Genomic DNA, 22,295 nt, shown 5'->3' on the forward strand with positions numbered 1-22,295 from the left:
ATAGAAGGTCTTTATAATATTATCAACAAACTTGACCTGACTGTTATAGAGCACTCCACTCAACAACAGAAGAATATGCATTGGTTTCAGGTGCACATGATGCATTCACAAAAATGCCTTATTTTCTGGTGCATAAAAGAAACACAATAATTAAAATAATTGGTTATATATTTTCTGACCAACATAATTAAACTAGAAATCAATATTCTGGAAAATATCGAATTATTCTGAAATTGAACAACACCACACTAAGAACTCCATAGGTCAAAGAAGAAGTCCAAAGGAAATCATGAAATATTTTGAATTTAATGAAAATGAAAATACAGCATATCAAAATATGTGAGACAGAAATAAAACATGCTTAGAGGGAATTTTTTTTAATTTTTTAACATCTTTATTGGAGTATAATTGCTTTACAATGGTGTGTTACTTCCTGCTTTATAACAAAGTGAATCAGATATACATATACATATATCCCCATATCTCTTCCCCTTAGAGGGCAATTTATAGCAGTAAAGGATTATATCAGAACAGACAAAAGCTTTTGAAACAATAATCTAAACTTCCAAATTAAGAAACTAGGAAAAAGAACAAATTAATCCCAAAGCCAAAAGGAGAAGGAAATATAGAGACACAAGTCAATGTCAAAGTAAACAGCAGAAAAGCAACAAAAAAAGCAACACAAAGCAACAAAAAAACCAAAGCCTGGCTCTGAGGCAAGAACAATAAAATTTATAAACCTCAAGACAGATGGATCAAGAAGAAGAAAAAAAAGACATAAGTTACCAATGTTACAAAGGAAGGAAGGACATTACTACTGATCTTACAGAACTTAAAAGCATAATAAAGCACTATTCTGAACAATTTTTTGCCAATAAATATGATCAGTTAGATGAAATGGACAAATACTTTGAAAGATACTACCATTGTTCACTCAAGAAAAATAAACAACGTAAACAGTCCTATATCTACTATAGAAATTCAATTCATAGAACCATCAAACAAGCAGAAACAACAACATAAATTATAAACAAACTCTTCCAGAAAGTACAAGAAACACTGTCTAACACGTATTATTACAGCATCATTACTCTGATATCAAAGCTGAACAAAGGCATCACAAGTAAAGAAAAGTACAGACAAATATCCCTCAGGTACATAGATGCAGAAAGTCTTAACAAAATATCAGTAAATTAAATCCAGCACTATATACAAAGGAAAATGCATCGTGATTGCAGGCAGAATAATGGCCCTCAAAAGATGTCCATGTCCTAAGCCTCAGAACCTGTGAATATATTATGTTATATGGCAAAGGAGAACTGAAGTTTCAGATGGAGTTTAAGTTCCTAATCAGGTGACCTTAAAATAGGGAGATTATTCTGTATTAGCCAGTAGGCCCAAATGGAAACACGAGGATCTTTAAAAATAGAAGAAGGAAGCAGAAGAGTCAGTGTCAGAATGATTTGACAGGAGAAAGACTCAACTGGCCATTGTTATCTTTGAAGATGGAAAGGACTCATAATCCAAGTAATGTGGGCACAGCCTCTAAAAGCTGAAAAAGGCAAGAAAACAAATTCCAAGGACTTCCCTGGTGGTCCAGTGGTTAAGACGCCATGCTTCCACTGCAGGGGGCACAGGTTCAATCAGTGGTCAGGGAACTAAAATCCCACATGCTGCGCGGTGCGGCCAAAACAAAAAACCAAAAATAACAAATTCCACCCCCTTGAGCCTCCAGAAAGCCTTCATTTCAGCCCAGAGAGACCTGAGTCAAATTTCTGACCTACAGAGCTATAACATAATAAAGTTGGGTTGTTTTACTTGTTTGTTTGTTTACTTATATTTAATTGAAGTATAGTTGATTTACAATATTATATTAGTTTCAGGTGTGCAACACAGTGATTCAATATTTTTATAGATTATACTCCATTTAAAGTTATTATAAGATAATGACTCTATTCCCTGTGCTGTACAATATAACATTTTTGCTTATGTATTTTATACATAATAGTTTGTATCGCTTAATCCCATACCCCTATCTTGCTCCTCTCCCCTTCCCCTTCCCCACTGGTAACCACTAGTTTGTTCTCTATATCTATGACTCTGTTTCTGCTTTGTTAAATTCACTAATTTGCTTTATCTTTTTTAGATTTATCATTTTAATAATTTTAAGTATACAGTTCACTAGTGTTAAGTACATTCACATTATTGTGCAACCAACTCCAGAACTCTTTTCATCTTGAAAAGCTGAAACTATATACCCATTAAACAAGCACTCCTCATTCCCTTCTTCCCCCAACCCCTGGCAACCATCATTCCATTGTCTATCTCTATGAATTTGACTACTCTGGGTACCTCACGTAAGTGAAATCGTACAATATTTGTCTTTTTATGACTAGCTTATTTCACTTAGCATAATGTCCTCAAGTTTTATTCATGTTATAGCATGGGAAATGTAGGATTTCCTTCTTTTTCAAGGCTGAATAATATTCCATTGTATGTATATACCATATTTTGTTTATCTAGTCATTTGTTGATGGACATTTGAGTTGCTTCTACCTTTAGGATATCGTGCATAGTGCTGCTATGAGCATGGGTGTACAAACGTGGGTGTATCTCTTTGAGATACTGATTTGAATACTTTGGGGTATCTACCCAGAAGTAGGATTGCTGGATTATATGATAATTCTCTTTTAAATTTTTTGAGGGACCTCCATACTGTTTTCCACAGCAGCTGCACCATCTTACATTCTCACCAACAGTGCACAAGGGTTCTAATTTCTCCACATCCTCACCAATGCTTGTTATTTTCTGTTATTTTTATGGTAGCCATCCTGACAGGTATGAGGTGATATCTCACTGTGGTTTTGATTTACTTTTTCTTGATGATTAGCAATGTCACACATCCTTTTAAGTGCTTATTGGCCATTTGTATATCTTCTTTGGAGAAATGTCTATTCAAGCCCTTTGCCCATTTTTAATAGAGTTGTTAGCTGTAAGAATTGTTTATATATTCTAGATAGTGACCCCTTATCAGATACACAATTTGCAAATATTTTCTTCCATTCTGTGGGTTACATTTCACTCTGTTGTGTCCTTTGATTCAACAGTGGCTTTTTGAATTCAAAATAGCTTACATTTATCCCAACTAAACTTCATGACTTTGCAAGTTTTCATCCTTGCTTCAAATGCCCCCTACCTTTCTCTGTTTGGATAACTTTTATGCAACCTCTAAGACTCAGCCCAGCTGTCACTTCCTCCACTTCTGTCTGAGTTGGAAGCCTTAGTCCTATATTCCTAGAGTATTCTCTGCAGGTGACTCTATTCTGACTTTAGTCTATTGCGTTATAATCCTCTGATTACCTTGGAGGCAGAGACCATCTTGTTAGTCCTCATTTTCCCAGAGCCTAGTGCAGTGTTTGGCTCATAAATTCCTATTGAACTAACAAATGTTATATTTAGCTGAACATTCTACACTAGAGAGATCAGAGGAAGTCAACAAGGATAGAGAGTGATGATGATGATTACAAAGCAAGTGTATAATGTTTTATAATCATCAAATAATGCAGGCATAAATTAATTCATTTCCCCACAGGTTTATTGAAGTATGATTGAGAAATAAAAATTTTATGCATTTAGATTGAACATGATTTTTTAAAAGACGTACAATGTTATGATTTAATATAAACATACATTGTGAAATTATTACCACAATCAAGTTAGTTAACACATCCATCACCTCACAGTTTTTTCTGTTGTTATTTGTTTTTGTTTTTGTTTTTGTTTTGTGGTCAGAACATCTAAGGTCACTCTCTTGGCAAGTTACAAATTTACAATACAATGTTAATAACTATGCTGTACATTAGTTCCCCAGAACTTATTAATCATATAACTGAAAGTTTGTAACCTTTGACTAACATCTCCCCATTTCCCCCACCTCCTGGTGCCTGACAACCACCATCCTACTCTGGTTCTATAAGTTATACATTTTAGATTCCACATATAAGTGAGATCATGCAATATTTGTCTTTCTGGTTTATTTCACTTAGCATAATGTTCTTTAGGCTCATCCATGTTGTTGCAAATGGCATAATTTCTCCTTTTTATGGCTAAATGATATTCCATTGTGTGTGTGTGCGTGCGTGTGTGTGTGTGTGTGTGTGTATCACATTTTCTTTATTCATTTATCTATCAGTGGATACTTAGGTTGTTTCCATATCTTGGCTATCGTGAATGATGCCACAACAAACATGAGAGTGCAGACATATCTTCATTATATTGATTTTGTTTCCTTTGGATGTGTACTTGGAAGTGGGATTGCTGGATCATATGATTGTTCTATTTTTAATTTTTTGAGAAACCTCAGCACTTTTTTCCGTAATGATTGTACCAATTCACATTCCCATCAACAGTGTAAAAGCATTCCCTTTTCACCACACCCTTACCAGCACTTATCTCCTGTCTTTTTGAAATTCGCCATCTTAAAAGGTATGAAGTGATATTTCATGGTGGTTTTGATTTGCGTTTTCCCTGATGATTAATTAGCGATGTTGAGCAACTTTTCATGTACCTGTTGGTCGTTTGTTTGTCTTCTTTGAAAAAATGTCTATTCAGGTCCTTTGTCCATTTTTAAAAGTTATTTATTAAACTTTTTTTAATTGAAGTACAGTTGTACAATACAAGTTTCAAGTGTACAACATAGTGATTCACAAGTTTTAAAGGTTATACTCCATTTATAGTTGTGAAATAGTGGTTATATTTCCCTATACTGTACAATATATCCTTGTTGTTTATTTACTTTATACATAGTAGTTCTTACCTCTTAATTGTCTAGCCTTATCTTTCCCTCCCCCTTCCCTCTCCCTGTTGGCAACCACTAATTTGTTCTCTATATCTGTGAGCCTGTTTCTGTTTTGTTATATTTGGTTTATTATTTTAGATTCCACATGTCAATGATAACATAGAGTATTTGTCTCTCTCTGTATGACATATTGCACTAAGCATAATACCCTCTAGGTGCTGCAAATGGCAGAATTTCATTCTTTTCTATGGCCGAGTAATATTCCAGTATGTATGTGTGTGTGTGTATGTGTGTGTATATATATACATACCACATCTTCTTTATCAATTCTTCTGTTGGTATACACTTAGGTTGCTTTCATATCTTGGCTTTTGTAAATAATGCTGCTATGCATATTGAGGTGCATGTATTTTTTTTAACAGCCTTATTGGAGTAAAGACGCAGATGTAGAAAATGGACTTGAGGTGCATGTATTTTTTTTAATTAGTGTTTTAATTTTCTTCAGGTATACAACTAGGAGTGGAATTGCTGGATCATATGGTAGTTCTATTTTTAGTTTTTTGAGGAACCTCCATAATGTTATCCATAATGGCTTCACCAATTTACATTCCTACCAACAGTGTACTAGGGTCCCCTTTTCTCCACATCTTTGCCAACGTTTGTTCTTTGTACACTTTTTGATGGTGGCCATTCTGAAAGATGTAAGGTGATATCTCACTGTGGTTTTGATTTGTATTTTTCTGATGATTAGCGATGTTGAGCATTTTTTCATGTGCCTGTTGGCCATCATATTTCCAAAGCTGTGTTGTTCTAAGGCACTAAGTTTGTTGTAATTTGTTACAGCAGCAATATGAAAGTAATACAGGGGCCTTAATGGGTGGCCCCTGTAGGGTTGAGGTAATCCATCAAGAAGTACTGCTCACTCTTTCCAAATTAAGAACACGCCAAATTTGACTGCTAAATGGAAAAGCAGTGGGAATAATCACCCTTTCTCTAAATAGGTCTTGTATAATGAGTTTTAATCCTTAAGGGTCCTATTTTATGTTGGGCCAAATTGACTAGAATAGCCAAAACTATTTCGAAAAAGAACAGCATTGAAAGACTTACACTAGTTGCTTTCTTTTTTTTATGGAAAATTTAATCACATGCCAAAGTGGAGAGAATGTGCCTCCATCTACACATCACTTAGCTTCAACAATGACCAACTCAGCTGTTTTGTTTCCTCTATACCTCTATCCAATTGTCTCACCAGCTATCTTGAAGCAGATCACAGCCATCATATATTTTATAATATTTCATAAAAGACAAGGGCCCCTTTTTTAAGTATAACCATATACACTACTTGCTTTCAAAACTTACTGTGAAGCCACAGTAATCAAGAAAGTGTGGTATTGGCAAAAGGGTAAGCATATAGATCAATGGAACAAAATAGAAAAGAGTATAGAAAAAGACCCAAAATACTTATGATCAATTGATTTTCAACAAAGGTGACAAGGTATTCAATGGAGAAATAGTATTTTCAACAAATAATGCTGGAACAATTGGATCACCGTAAGCATAAAAATGAACTTTAACCCATATTTTAAAACTAACTCCAAATGTATCACTATTCTAAATGTAAAACCAAAACACTTCTAGAGAAATTCAAATTGACCTGGGTTAGGCAAAGATTTCTTACACAGGACTTATAAAGCACAGACGCAGATGTAGAGAATGGACTTGAGGACATGGGGAAGGGGAAGGGTAAGCTGGGAGGAAGTGAGAGAGTGGCATGGACTTATACATACTACCAAATGTAAAATAGATAGCTAGAGAGAAACAGCCACATAGCACAGGGAGATCATCTCAGTGCTTTGTGACCACCTAAAGGGGTGGGATAGGGAGGGTGAGAGGGAGATGCAAGAGGGAGGAGATATGGGGATATATGTATATGTATAGCTGTTCACTTTGTTATAAAGCAGAAACTAACACACCACTGTAAAGCAATTATACTCCAATAAAGATGTTTTAAAAAAAAAGGACTGTATGGTACTGGCACAAAAACAGACACATAGATCAATGGTACAGAGTAGACAGCCCAGAAGTAAACCCATGCACATATGGTCAATTAATCTATGACAAAGGAAGCAAGAATATACAATGGGGCAGTCTCTTTAATATGTGGTGTTAGGAAAACTGGATAACTACATGTAAAATAATGAAACCAGAACATTTTCTCACATCATATAGAAAAATATATTCAAAATGGATTAAAGACAAATGTAAGACCTGAAACCATAAAACTTCTGGAAGAAAACATAGGCAGTACGTTCCCTGACATCTTTCTTGGCAATTTTCTTTTGCATCTGTCTTCTCAGGCAAGGGGCAACAAAAGCAAAAATAAACAAATGGGACCTAAACTAAAAAGCTTTTGCACACTGAAGAAAACCATCAACAAAATTAAAAAGCAGCCTGGAGGGGTGGGATAGGGAGGGTGGGAGGGAGGGACACGCAAGAGGGAAGAGATATGGGAACATATGTATATGTATAACTGATTCACTTTGTTATAAAGCAGAAAATAACACACCATTGTAAAGCAATTATACCCCAAAAAAGATGTTAAAAAAATTAAAAAGCAACCTGCTGAATGGGAGAAGATATTTGCAAATTATATGTTCGATAAGGGGTTAATACCCCAAATATGCAAAGAACTCATATAACTAAATATCAAAAAAAAATCCTATTAAAAATGGGCAGAGAACCTGAATAGGCATTTTTCCAAAGAAGACATACAACACAAGATGCTAGCAACACAAGATGCTCAACATCACTAATAGGTAAATGCAAATCAAAACCACAGTGAGATATTACCTCACACCTATCAGAATGGCTATGGTTAAAAATACAAGAAATAAGAAGTAGTGGTGAGGGTGTGGAGAAAAGGAAACTCTAGAACCCTGTTAGTGGGAATGTAAATTAGTACAGTCACTATGGAAAAGAGTGTGGAAGCTCCTCCAAAAAACTAAAAATAGGGAGTTCCCTGATGGTCCAGTAGTTAGGACTCCGTGCTTCCACTGCAGGGGACCCGAGTTGGATCCCTGGTCGGGGAACTAAGATCCCACTGAGCAGCGTGGTAGAAAAAAAAAAAAAAAACCTAAAAATAGAGTTGTCATATGGTTTAGCAATCCCACTCCTGGGCATATAACTGGACAAAACTATAATTCAAAAAAATACACACACACCGGGCTTCCCTGGTGGTGCAGTGGTTGAGAGTCCGCCTGCCGATGCAGGGGACATGGGTTCATGCCCCGGTCCAGGAAGATCCCACATGCCGTGGAGCGGCTGGGCCCGTGAGCCATGGTCTCTGAGCCTGCGTGTCCGGAGCCTGTGCTCTGCAAGGGGAGAGGCCACAACAGTGAGAGGCCCGCGCACCACAAAAAAAAAAACACACACACACACACACACCCCAATATTCATAGCAGCACTATTCAGGATAGCCAAGACATGGAAACAACCTAAATATCCGACAGATGAATGAGTAAAAAAGATGTGGTACCTATATATAATGGAAATGTACCCAGTCATAAAAAGAATGAAATCTTGTATTTATGTGAAATACCCTCCTTAGTGAATTATGTCAGATGAAGACAAATACTCTGTTTTCACTTATATGTGAAATTAAAAAAAAAAAACAGAACAACTTAGCAAATATAACAAAGCAGAAACAGACTTACAGATACAGAGAGAGAACAAACTAATGGTTACCAGAGGGAAGAGGATTGCGGGGAGGGGTGAAACAGATGAAGGGGATTAAGAGGTAGAAACTACCAGTTATAAAATAAATGTCACAGGAATGTAATGTGCAGCACAGGAAATATCAATATTTTATAATAACTTTGTATGGTGTGTAATCTATAAAAATATCAAATCACTATGCTGTAAACCTGAAACAAATATAATATTGTAAGTCAACTGTACTTCAATAAATGAAAATAAATTTTAAAAATAAAATAAAAGGAGAACAATGATTCAAAATGAAAAAAATAGAAAGACTTGGTATGCATTTGTTTTATAAATCTAGTTTTTCACCTCTCCTGCTGGCTTCAAGCAGGATACAAGTCAATTGTAATTGTTCCAGCCACACCACTCAAGGACAGGTTGAAAGCCAAGGTCTTCAGTTCTGCCCATACTCCACCACTACAACTGGTTCAATGACATTTTTATCATTGAATCAAGTAGTTACTTGGGTGACTACAAACTTAGCCTTAAGTATGACTTATTGAAACATTCCCTTTTGAGTCCTTGACTATGTGTTACACAACAACAATGAATAGCTGAAAATAAAATGTTCTGTCTCCATGGCCATACAACCCTAAATAATCAAATATAACTGTCAATTACTTGATGCAACTATCTGAATCAAATTGATTGAGCTGGCCAGTTTGGTTTGTTGATCTTTTCATCCTCCTCTTTTCATTTTCCCCTCCTCCACAGTGGCTTCCTTAGAAATCTTAAGTTTCCTAAAAGAAGGTAGAAATTACCAGTCAAACAAAAAATAGCAACATGAGGATAGGTGGGCTTTGGAAGGGGAATAAAATTTTCATAATAATGGACTGTACTCAAAATTCATCTGACACCAGACAAGGCCTAAAAAAATTCAGAGGTCTCCGCATTAATTCATTCATGCATTCATTTCACCAAGGAACTGCTCCCTTCTTGCACACTTTGATGGCCTGGGAGAAAGAAGTTGTAGAAGGAAACACACCCCCTCAGAATTCCCTCGGTAGTATCCAAATCTGCAAGGGGAGGACAACGCTAGAGAAGAAACCTTGGCAATATGTGAGCAAAAGTATTTCAAATCCTAACTGGATACAACTCTCTCAGGTAGGGACTTAGTCTGTGTTCAGGGTACTCAATCTGTGACCATTTTCATGGACTCGGTAAAATGGTCAGGGTCTAAGGGATCATCAGTCCAGACAGCACTCAAATGATTCTATAATCATTTCCCCCCTAAAGCCAACATTGTGGAAGACAATGGACAGAAAATTCTACAGTGATGACTGTTCCTGACGCTCTATCCAATTATCCACAAGTACAAGTACTCTTCTTCAGCATCATACTGTCAGTCTATCTTTTTTTCTTTTTTTTCGGTACGTGGGCCTCTCACTGTTGTGGCCTCTCCCGTTGCGGAGCACAGGCTCCGGACGCGCAGGCCCAGCGGCCTTGGCTCACGGGCCCAGCCGCTCCGCGGCATGTGGGATCTTCCCGGACCGGGGCACGAACCCGTGTCCCCTGCATCGGCAGGCGGACTCTCAACCACTGCGCCACCACTGCGCCACCAGGGAAGCCCCTGTCAGTCTATCTTATCTCTCTGGTTGGCAATGTCCTCCTCATCCTCCTCATCTGGCTTAACCAACTGTGCCATGCTGTATTATGTATCTTTTCCTCAGCAATCTCTCTTTCCTGGACATCTGCTACTGCAATAGCAACAGCCCACACATACCGGCCAAAGGCCTGCCTTCTACCCTTTCTTCTTGGCCCAGTACTTTCTCCAGATAACAAACTACCTCCTCCCTGCTTCCACTTGGCTGCCATGGCCTAAATCTGGGCTATCTGTAACGTTCTGTGTTACCCACTTCTTTAGAGAGGGTCTCCATGGGTCTGGTGGCCAGCTACTGGATAAGAGTAAACACTTTCAGTGGAATCCTCATGTCCACTATGTCACCACTCTACTGTGCCTCCTTTACCTGTAAGATCCAGGCTGTGCTAAATCTGATATTCTCTTACACTACTAGCCTCAGTGAACTGTGGCTGCTGGGGGGCAGTACATGAGCCTGATTTGGCCCTTTAGGTTCATCCTCATCTCCTATGGACCCTCCTGACTTGCCCTCCACTATGCACCTTTCCATCCCAAAGTCATTCCCAGCTACAGTTCCCATTTGGCTCTGGTGGCCATCTTCTATGGTGCAGTCACCTCTATGTACCTAAATCTCATTCACCAGCATTCCAAGGTGAAAACAAGTTCATCGCTATCTTTTATTGCATCATCACAACCATGTTCCATACCATTATCTGTAGCCTGAAGCAAGGATGTGAAGAATGCCTTTATAAGGTAGGTAGGTAGAAGTAACTTATATTCATGAACTGAGACTTACTGCATGAGGCTCACATATGTCTGGGGAACCAAGCATCGGATAACTTACTTCCATGCAAACAGACACCTACAACCCCTAAGCACCATGCCAAACATTTCGAGGGTTCCAGACTTGGTCCTAGCTCTTAATGAAACTGCAATGAGGAGTAAAGATAAATTACAGTAACAACGATATAAGAACAAAAATATAAGCAGGACATAGTAAGTGCTACAAAACATCTAAATCAAAATCATGGCATCCTGAAGAGAATGAGGAAGAGCTCATTTCACATTTCTTAGGGGGGTTCAAGTTAAGCTTCATGGTGGAGTTGGCAACATCTGAACTGCCATTTTCAGTATAAGGAGAGTTTTTATGGGGCAAGATAAAGCAATGGGGAGAGCATCCCTGGCAAAGGTAACAGAAGAAACAAAATCATGGGGATGGTAAAGAGAATGATACAGGAAGGGGAGTGGGATTCTCTTTGACAGGAGGGGAAGGAATGTGAGAATGAGTGAAAGAAGAGGATGGAGAATTTAGCACTTATTCCAGCCAGGAACTGTCACTGGGGACTCTGGAGTCAGATTTTCTGGATTCAAATCCCAGTTCTGCCACACAGCTGTGTGACCTTAAGCAAGTTGTGTGATCTCTCTGGGCCTCCATTTATTAGTCATGAAACGAGGGAAATAGTGGTACCTACACCTCATAGGGTTATTTTGGGGATAAAAGAAGTTAAACCATGGAAAGTAGTTGGAACAATGTAAGTACTCATTAAATGTTATCTATTATCATTGTTATCCTTGATTTCCCCATCACCCAGTGGAGTGAAATGTTCTCCAGGTACTCATCATTTCCAACTTGCTTCTATTTACACTCACAACTCTTTTGGGCACATAGTATGAGATCAACCTATGTTTGAACCATAGTTGAATATATGAGGGATTCAGTGAATGAGTTAATAATGAGATAACAATGGAATTGCACTGAGAGTCTTCTTATGTGAGTCCCTGATGTAAAGTCAAGACTCTTCCGTGCAGCATATGCCTCTGTTCAACATGTGCTGCCTTTAGATGTCTGCATTTTCATTTATCCAGTCTTTGGAAGGTGGTATGGGGGTTACGCGTATGCAGAATTTATGAAGGCAGCCGGGAGAGAGAGGACAGAGCACTGAACAGCAAAGAGAACTCTGTTTGAACCCTGGCTTTGCTACCGTGTGATCTTGAGCAAGCCATTCAATTTATGAGCCTCAGTTTTTTCATCTCTAAAATAGGAATGATGATACCTTTGTTCCAGGGTTCTAGTGCCTGACATTCCAATTGAGGTTTCTTCCCAGTTTTGTATGGTAATAACATATTAAAACATGCTTGTTGGGTTTCCTAAAGTTTGACCTATAGAAGGGCAGGGACACTAAGCACACCAGAAGGAGGCAGAGTAAGGATATTCTGGGGAATATCCAGAATGTCAACAATTGATAACAGTGCCCACTTTCCAATGCTGCTCTCTAACACAGCTGCCAGCCTACTAGAGCTCAGAGCTATTCGTGACTCAGCGCAATGCCTCCAGGCTCTAATTTTCTCAGTACTTGGCAGGCAATAGGAGATCAATAAATGTTTGTTGAATTGATTTCAGTTACAAAATCACTCTTCTACCACTCATACAATTCTCTGTCTCTGTCTTTCTCTCCTCCCAACTTGCTCCCTGCCCCATTCATGCATTCATTCATTCAACAAATACTCACTACCTACCTACCTACCTACTGAGGGTCAGGCCCTCTGCTAGGTTTTGACAGGCACTACTGTAGTGGAAATTACCTTCTCATTCCATTTCCAATCTCTGTCAGTCAGTCTGGCTGTCTGTTTGTCTTTCTCTTTCTCTTGATTTCATGTATTATTGCTGTGATTTTATAAAACTTTTTACCTTTTCCCTCTTTATCTCTATCTGCCCCTGCCCAGTCACCACTAACCCACTTCAGTGTTGCTCTGCCCACAAACCCTGAGTTCCTGGTCCCTTATTCCCCATCTAATCTCCATCTAGTCCCCAGAGACAGCTCCCTTTCTGGGGAAATTGGCACAGAGGACTTATTCCCTATACCACAAGAGAGGGGTCCCAGCTGGTTTCATGCTCTCTATGTGCAAGACAGACTAAGCATGCAAGTGAGATGGGACCTCCTGGCAGCCCTTCTTGAAGGTTACCACCTAAATTTCTAGGATCTCTAGGGAGCTTCCAGGAAGTTCCAGAAAGGTCCTTTTTATTCCTACTCCTCATTCGCGCCCCAGGCATGCCCTGCCTGGTTTGTAGCTCCCCATCTGGAGTTCCTTTGTGCTCCTGGGAAGTGCTCAATCTAATCCATCCGTAGCCTCACTCAACCAAAATTCTGTAAGCACTTACTTCTCTCAAGATTTTTTCTATGCAATTACTCATTTAATCCTCAAAAAGAAAACCAATGAAGTATTAACACTGTCTCCCATTTACGAATGAGGAAACCTAGGCTTAGAGAGATGATATAACTAGCCCAAGGTCCCAGAGTTACTAACTGACAGAGTAGATTCAGAAATTTGAATCTCCTCCTTACTAAATATCTTTTCCCTCCAACCCTCACCCATCAGTGGACACCACATTATGAGACTAAGAGATAGACACATAGTGATTAGTGATTGAAGAAACAATGTCAACGTTTATATGGTTCTAGGTCTTGGCACTTCCAACTGCCAATCTGACATTTCCTCTTGAATGCCTTACAAGAATTTCAAACTCAAATGTCTCAAATTGAACTTAACATTTCCCTGACTCTTCCTTCTACTTCCCTCTGCTCAAACCAGTTCTCCCCTTCCCTGACAATAGCCCCTGTATTAGTTAAGGACACCACAATCTACCAAGTTGTCTGAGCCAGAATCATGCCCAGGAAGCTTTCTGTGCCCTTCTCTCTCTGTGTCCACCCTCACACCCATGCCCAATACTGTGATTTTACTCCTATGATGCTTTGCTAAACTCTGACCTATTTCTACATCCCCGCTGCCAGAACTGTAATTCAAAGCTTCATTACTTCTTGCTTTCACTTTTACAAAAACCACCACTCACCATTTCTTTCAAGTCTCTTTTATTGGTTCTTCCTCATCAATCCAAATGCTTAACATTGGAGCAACTCAGAGCTCAGTCCATAGACCATGTCTCCATCTACAGTTCCTCCCTTGTGATATCATCCAGTCACATCATGTTTAACATCATCTATGTGCCATCAATTTCCCAACTTTTAGCTTCAGAAGCACGTATCCCCTAAACTACAGATTAATATATCCAACTTCCTGTTGGACACCTACACTTGGCTAGCTAATAAACATCTTAAACTTAAAATGCCCTAAACCAAACTCCAGATCTTCCATAAATCCCAAGCCTATTCCTTATCCTAGGCTTCCTCTTCTAGGTAAATGATAACTTTGTTCCTTCTGTTGCTCAGGCCTTGCTGATCCCAGGATATTGCAAGCATACTCTTGCCGCAGAATCTTGCTATTTTCTGCATTGGAAATGTTATTACACTAGATATATATTTAATTCATTCTTCATGTCATCTAGGTCTCTACTCAAATGACATCTTAGCAGACATGACTTCCCTGACCACCCTGTATAAAATAGCACAACTTCTCCCCCATCACTCTCTACCCCTTTATTCTGCTTTTTTCTTCGAAACACTTATTATTACCTAACAAATTACATACTTATTTGCTTATTTGTTTATGATCTATCCCAGCCGTCTAGAATGAAAGCTCCATGAGGACAGGGGATTTATTTTGCTCACTGCAGTATCCAAAGCACTGAGGAGGGTTCCTGGAACATAACAAGTACTCAGTGAATATTTGCTAAATTAATGAATAAATGAGATAAATAAATTAATAGTTTTATTAGTAACTATATATACTCTGTATTCTTCAACCCCCAATCACTTGCTTATGCTGTTGTATCTGCCTGGAATGCCTGTGGAAATTTTACTCATTCTCCTAAGTTCCAGTTCAAACGTTGCTTCCTCTGCAAAGCTCCATCAAATGCTCCCCTCCTCAGGCAGAATTAATCTTCCCCTTAAGTATCTTTGCACTGATCTAACCCTAGTATATGACTCTCTACCGTACTCATCAGTTTCTGCCTTAGGTTGGAGTTATCTATGTACTAGGATGGTCCCGTAACAAAACATTGAGCTCCTTAAAGTGTATTCCCTGAAGTGTCTAGGATAGTGCCTGGAACATTGTTAAACTGAATGGAAAGAGGCTGAATGCTTATTATCAAAGTAGACAACTCCAATTAAAGATAATTAGCCTTGAGAATGGCAGTGTTACCAGCAACTCAATTAATGAGCTCTAATTGCTCTTCCCAGACATGGACATTAACTGGTATACAGCTTTGGGCTGTGACATGCATGGATCTCTTCACTGTTAACTTTAGTTCTGTGAGTTGTTGCTGCTGCTCTGCCCCTTCCTCTGAGCTACAGGCATAAGGACTAGGGAGTCCAGAGTGGGGTCCATGCCTTCCCCATTAGACTGGGGGAAACTCCCTGGTGTGGAGCAATGCTTTTTTCTAAGGCTGGGAGCTACTTAGAGTAAGTGGACAATGTCTCCCTAGCCATATTGGGAGATCTTTAGAGTAAGGAGACCATTGCTTCTCAATCACACTGGGGATACATCAGGGTAACAACAGTTTCTCCCAACAGACAAGCTTCCCCAGGGTGAAGATCATCTCCTGTTAAAAGTTGAAGTCCTCTTACTGTAAAGAAACTGTGTCTCCTCTATTGGAATTAAAGTTCCATCATGTAAGGGACTAAAGTCTATATGAAATGGGAGAACCATCTCTTGGTGATCCCAACCAGTCTCATGGCTTTAAATATCATCTATATGCTGAAGACTTCCAAATTACTATCTCCTTCCCAAGACCTCTCCCCTAAGCTCCAGACTCCTATCCACCTGTCTAATCTCCTGATTTGATTACTAAAGAGCCTCTAATTGATCTCCTTGCTTCTATTCTTGCCACCCACCTATACTTTCCTTCTCAACAGAGAAGCCAGAATGATCTTTTAAAAAAAAAAGTCAGATCATGCCACTTTATTCAAAATACTTCTTTGGATCTAAGTATTTTTTACTGTGGTGAAATACACATAACATAAAACTTACCATTAGTGATTTTTAGTGCATTCACAGTGCTGTGCAATCATTACCACTATCTAGTTGTAGAATTTTATCACCCCTACAGGAAACTCCATATCCATTAAATAGTCAATCCCCATTCTGCCCTCTAACCAGCCCCTGGCAACCACTAATCTGCCTTCTGTGGCTATGGATTTGCCTATTTTAAACATTTCATATAAATGGAACCATACAATATGTGGCCTTTTGTGTATGGCTTCTTTCACCTATCATGATGTTTTCAAGGTTCATCCATGTTGTAGCATGTACCCATACCTCATTCCTCCCTATGGCTGAGCAGTATTCCATTGTATGGCTATACCATATTTTGTTTATCCAGTCATCTGTAGTTGGACATTGGGTTGTTTCTTTTTATGGCTATTATGAATAAGGCTGCTATGAATATTCATACACAAGTATCTATTTGCATCTCTGTTTTCAATTCTTTTGGGTATGTACATAAAAGTTCTGGGTCATATGGTAATTCTATCTTTAACTTGTTAAGAAACCAACAAACTGTCTTCCACAGTGGCAAGATCTGATTTTCACTCAGAATAAAATTCCATACAATAACCTAAAAGGCCCTACATGATCTGATCCACCACCTACTAACTCTCTGACTTTACTCACTCTACTTTAGCCATCCTGGCTTCTCTTGTTGTTCCTCAAACTCACCAGGCACACCCCCACTTCAAGGTCTTTACACTTGCTGTCTCCTCTGCCTGGAACATTCTTCCCCAGATATCTCTGTGTGATGCTCCTTCACTTCCTCTAGATTTTTTGTTCAAATGTCACCTACTTCTCTAGGTGAAACTGAAAACCTAGTCCCACTCCAGCACTCCCTATCCCCTTCTCCTGCTGTATGTTTATATCCCTGCAGTCTGCTAGAGGTACCATAACAAAGTACCACAGACTGGGTGGGTTAAAGAACAGAAACTTATTTTCTCACACTTGTGGAGCCTACAAGTCTGGGAGTAAGCAGGGTTTATTTCTTCTGAAGCCTCTCTCTTTGGCTTATATATGGCTGTCTTCTCCCTGTGTTTTTTACATGGTCTTCCCTTTGTACATGTCTGTGTCCAAATTTCCCCTTCTTATAAGGACATCAGTCACAATGGATTAGGGCCCACCCTAAAGACCTCAGTTTAATTTAAAACTCTTTGAAGTTCTTATCTACAAATACAGTCACATTCTGAGGCACTGGCGGTTGGGACTTCGATATATGAATTTGGAGGGGACACAGTTCTGTTCATAACACCTGTTTTATATTTTTCCTTAGCACTTATTAATACATAGTAAAACATACTATATATTTTATTTACATATTAAATGTATTCTTTGTTGTCTATTTCCCCAACTAAATATTCATTCATCCAATATATTTTTATTGGGGACCCATATTACACTGTGCCTAGAATAGTTCCTAGAATATAAGTCCCCAATAGGTATATATTGGATGAATGAATATTTCCTTTACCAGACTTAGAGGTTCCTGAGGACTGAAACTCCTTAGAGAATAAAAACTCTCTCCCTCATCACCCAGGCCTTTCTTTCTTCATGGTCAGGAACCACATCTCTTCTCGACTAGGCTGTGATTCTTCTCTCATTAAATACCAAGGGTAGTGTGTTTTGCTTTATATGAAATCATTCATTTCAAGTCCAATGCTAAAAGAAAAAAATCAATGCCTAGTGAATAAATTCTCTTTAATGTGTCATGTTAACAAAACTGTAGATTTATGACCCAACCATTTACCCTCCCTGCTTTGATGTTGGGCTTTTGATGCTAATTTGATCCATTTATCTCTTACCAATGTACAAAGACTGCTGAGCACGGGAACTTTGGTGCAGTAGAAAAAGTACTGAGCAAAAACTAAATAAAAAATGAGTCCCGGTTCCGCCATATTTGTCCCTAACTTTTTGTGCAACCTCACACTACTTCCTCTCTGAAGGACTCTGTTTCCTCAGGTGCAAAAGGAGAGGATAGGGGAAATTTTCTATGTTCCCAATCTTACTGAATGCCACCACATTGACCCAATTGCTTAAGCCAAAATCCTTATTATAACCCTGGATTTCTCTCTCTTCCTCACCCCTTATATCCAGTCCATCAGTAAGTCCTGTCCTGTCCATTCTGTCTTCTAAAAATATCTCCTATCAGATAGATACTTTCTGTTTCTACTACTACTACCTTAGTGTAAGCCAACATCATCTCTAACCTGAACTACTACAATAATCTCTTATCTGGTTTACCCACCTGAGTCTTTTTAAATGTCATATCTAAATATAATATTTATGTCATTCTCCTATTTGCAGCCAATTATTTCTCCCCATTACTCTCAGGAAAAAGTTCCATAACCTGGTGTCTAAGAATTCTCATGACCTGGCCTCTACTTAACTCTCTAACTTCATGTCCTGCCTCATTCCTCATGCTTCAGTCCTTAAATACTCTCCCCCACTAGGATCCTACCTGCTCCAGTCCCTTAGCCTGGACTTGGGTCCTGTTCACAACTCCCACCAGCTACACACTCATACCTCTCCCCTTCATAAGACCACTCTCACTCATCTGACAAGACTCACCTGAGGTGACATCTCATGCTGGAATTTTTCCCTTTATCCTCACTTTACACCAATTGTCTCTCAACTGTGCTTCCACAAAGTTTTGCATCAACTGATAACAACATTATCTCCTTGTACTGTAATTGTTCACTTAGCCACCATTCTCCCCCTATGAGACAATGAACTCAATGACAGGAATAATGTCTTATTCATCTCGGTATCTCCAGTGCCAAGCCCAAGCACCTTACACATAGTAGATACTCAGAAAGTAAGTTGAAAAGAAACTCAAAGTTCCCTTCTAGGATAAGTGGAAATACCCATGAACTTACACATTGGACCAAGTCATAAAAATTTAGTTCAAGTCCCTACTCAGTCCACTTCCTGTGTGACTGAAGTGCATCTGTGTGAAATAGATGCTAGTCAATAAGATTTAGTGAGCTTTTACTATGTGCTAGGCACTGTGTTGGGTGTTTTACCCAGAAAAATCTCAATTAATTCTCACAAACAACCCTCTGAGATAGATATTATTATTATTACATTATTACTGTTTTAGAGATGAGGAAACAGATTTCATGTTGATAACTGAACTGATCACGGTCACAGAAGTTGGGATATAGAGTACTGGGGACTCTTTACAAAGAAGTAAGGAGACACAAAGTCATCCGGCCTCCAAGTCGAGGGCACTGGTGGTGAGAGACCAATAACAAGTTGTGACCTCTGGGGCAGAGGGGGACAGTGGCTCCAGTAGGCATGAGAGGCTGGCAGCCAGCCCCAATACTGCCAGAGCAAACTTGGTAACAGTCCAAGGAAAGTGGTTAGAGTGGGTGAGGGAAAGAAGGAAAGTTTTTTGTTTTGTTTTGTTTTTTTAAACTAGCTTCATTCACTTTATTTTTCTTATAGAAAACTATGTGGTGGCTACAGCTGGAGCCTGAGTCCTCTGCACGGAAACTCTGGTGTGGGTCTTTACAAGATGGTCAGTGAATTCCTGATACAGAGACTTGGTGAACACAGTCTCTTGCCAGAGATCAGGAGTGATATAACTGTAGGCCTTGGAAATGGCATCCAAATTTGCCCTGGGTGAAGTTACCCAGCGTGGCAGTGCAGCCCCCTGCAGAGGTGTAGCAGCAGTCAATGCCAGCCATCATCAGTAGCTTCTTGGGCACGATGCCAGGGCCCCTGGGGGCAGGGAAGAGGCGCACCAGCACAGAGCCACAGAGGCCAGTCACCTTGCAAGGGACGGTATGGGGCTTTCAGATCTTGTTCCCCCAGTAGCCTCATCGCACGGGGGCAATGGAGAGACAGCTTGGCCAGAATGATGGCCCCACGGATGGCAGTGGCTACCTCCTTAGAGCACTTCAACCAACATGTCTGTTGTAATCCCTGATGGCAACAAATGCCTTGAACCTGGTCTTCTGGCCAGCACGGGTCTGCTTTTGCACAGGCATGGTCTTCAAAACTTCATCCTTGAGGGATGCCCCCAAGAAAAAGTCAATGATCTCAGATTCCTTGATGGGCAGAGAAAAGAGACAGATCTCCTCCAGGGACTAGATCTTCATGTCCTTGACCAGGAGGCCCAGCATGGTGACGGAGAGACACTCCCTGTCCTCGGCCTTGCCTCCGCGAGCTCCAAGGCCTCGGTCCCCGGCCCCGGACGCCACTGCTCTAGATACTGTGAGATAGGTCATCAGCTTCTAGTTTTGCCTCCTTTTCCTTTTTCTCCCTTAAAGGGTGTGTGTGTGTGTGTGTGTGTGTGTGTGTGTGTGTGTGTGTGTGTGTGTACTTGGGGGTAGGAGGAAGCAGGTGTAACTGGTTGAGTTTAACTGAGTATGAAATGTATTTATGGACCATGGGTGGCACTATTTTTTGTGTGTGTTGGCTACCAACTGCCTCTCTCCCTGCCTTTTCCTTGGCTCCCTTGAGTCACTCTGCACTTCCTGGGCACCCTGCTCTCCAAAGCCACAAGGGGCCTCCCAAAGAGAACATCTCCAGATTGTCCTTCCCCAGAATGTGTCAGGGTTTCAAGAAAAAAGCAAGGGCAATCAACCCTAGGTCTTGGCAAGGATTCACAAGAAAATCCTGCCACTGACATCTGATTTGAGTCTGAAAATATCTGGGGGGGGGGGTCATTCACCATCATACTCTGAGATGAAGCTTTAAGACAGAAGGAAAATAATGGAGAGACTGGGTCCACTGATAATAAAATCTTATAGAATAAAACCCCTTTCTCTAGGAAGAAGCCGCTTCTTTCTAGAATGTCTGAGTTGACAAGCAGAATGTAAGCTGGGGATCGGCACCTATGTGACCTCTTGGGCCAGGCACTCTTAGGCAGAGAACAGCCTGCACAACTTTGTAATGGATCGGATTCCCACAAAGGCTCACTTACCATTCCACAAAATACAACCATATTTCTTATTCTGTATCTTTGCACACTCAGTTCTCTCTGCCAAGAATGATCTTTCTCCTCTTCTCAACCTTAAGCTTCTATTTATTAATCAAGCCTCTGCTCAAGTATCCTCTCCTTTGTGAAGACTTCCCTGATCTCCAGGCAGCTAAGCAGCTTCTTATTCCTTTGGAGTCCCATGGTGCTGTGCTTAGACTTCTACTCTAGCAGTTTTACACTGTTTTTGATCAAAGTTCTGTCTGCCTTGCTGGATCTCAAGCTCCTCAAGGAAAGGTGCCATGGCTAACACAACCTTGTATCTTATCCTGGCCTCCCGGTCTCACTCCCCCAATCTCACCACTACTTGAACCACACAGGGCCTGGCACACTGTAGGCACTCAGCATATAAGGAACGTTGAACAAATATGGAACAATGTGAGGAATACTTGGTGTCAAGTAATAGGATACAGAAAAAGGAAAATTCCAAAATAAGAATCCAGTTTCCCAAAGCACCAAGCTGATCTCCCTGTGCTATGTGGCTGCCTCCCACTAGCTATCTATTTTACATTTGGTAGTATATATAAGTCCATGCCACTCTCTCACTTCGTCCCAGCTTACCCTTCCCCCTCCCCGTGTCCTCAAGTCCAGGTGAGATAGGGAGGGTGGGAGGGAGATGCAAGAGGGAGGAGATATGGGGATATATGTATACATATAGCTGATTCACTTTGTTATAAAGAAAAACTAACACACTGTTGTAAAGCAATTATACTCCAATAAAGATGTTAAAAAAAAAGAATCCAGTTTCCCAATAGAGCCTTGAAAAATCTCTGATGCATCAAGCTGATTCCTCTGCTGGCTGATGAAGTCAAATTCTCACAAGCCACAGAAGTGGCCATTTCAGTCAGCACTGAACAATTTCTTCAGTTTGGCTTTTGGGCAAGCTCTCTACTTCTACCTATAGCACTATTTCCTGACATTCAGAGCCTAATTGCCATATTCCCTCTTGGCCCGTAGTTAATGAACACATTTCCTTCCCTGATAGTGGAGCCACTCTGCAGGCCTTGTGATGGTTGGGAATGTTTCACAGTGGTGCTTTCTGGAGATAGCTGCTGGAGGTCACCTTGAGGATGACCTCCTTTCCTGCCATATTCTAAACTCATTGCTGTGGAGGTAGAATCAGTCCTGAGGAGCTCAAGATCTCTGGGAGGCTGGACATGGAAGAAACATGACCGGCCTCCCTGCTCTCCAGCCCCTTCTTTCCAGGTCCATTGTCCATTCACAGTTAACAAATG

The 22,295-nt window shown here is 40.0% G+C and overlaps 1 pseudogene; it reads right to left on the reverse strand.

Annotated features, from left to right (window-relative positions):
• Positions 1-19,527: 19,527 nt before the first annotated feature.
• LOC103081287 (40S ribosomal protein S2 pseudogene) lies at positions 19,528-20,526 on the reverse strand (annotated as a pseudogene).
• Positions 20,527-22,295: the final 1,769 nt, after the last annotated feature.

Source organism: Lipotes vexillifer, unplaced genomic scaffold (assembly GCF_000442215.2).
Source record: "Lipotes vexillifer unplaced genomic scaffold, Lipotes_vexillifer_v1.1 scaffold215, whole genome shotgun sequence".
NCBI lineage: Eukaryota > Metazoa > Chordata > Mammalia > Artiodactyla > Lipotidae > Lipotes > Lipotes vexillifer.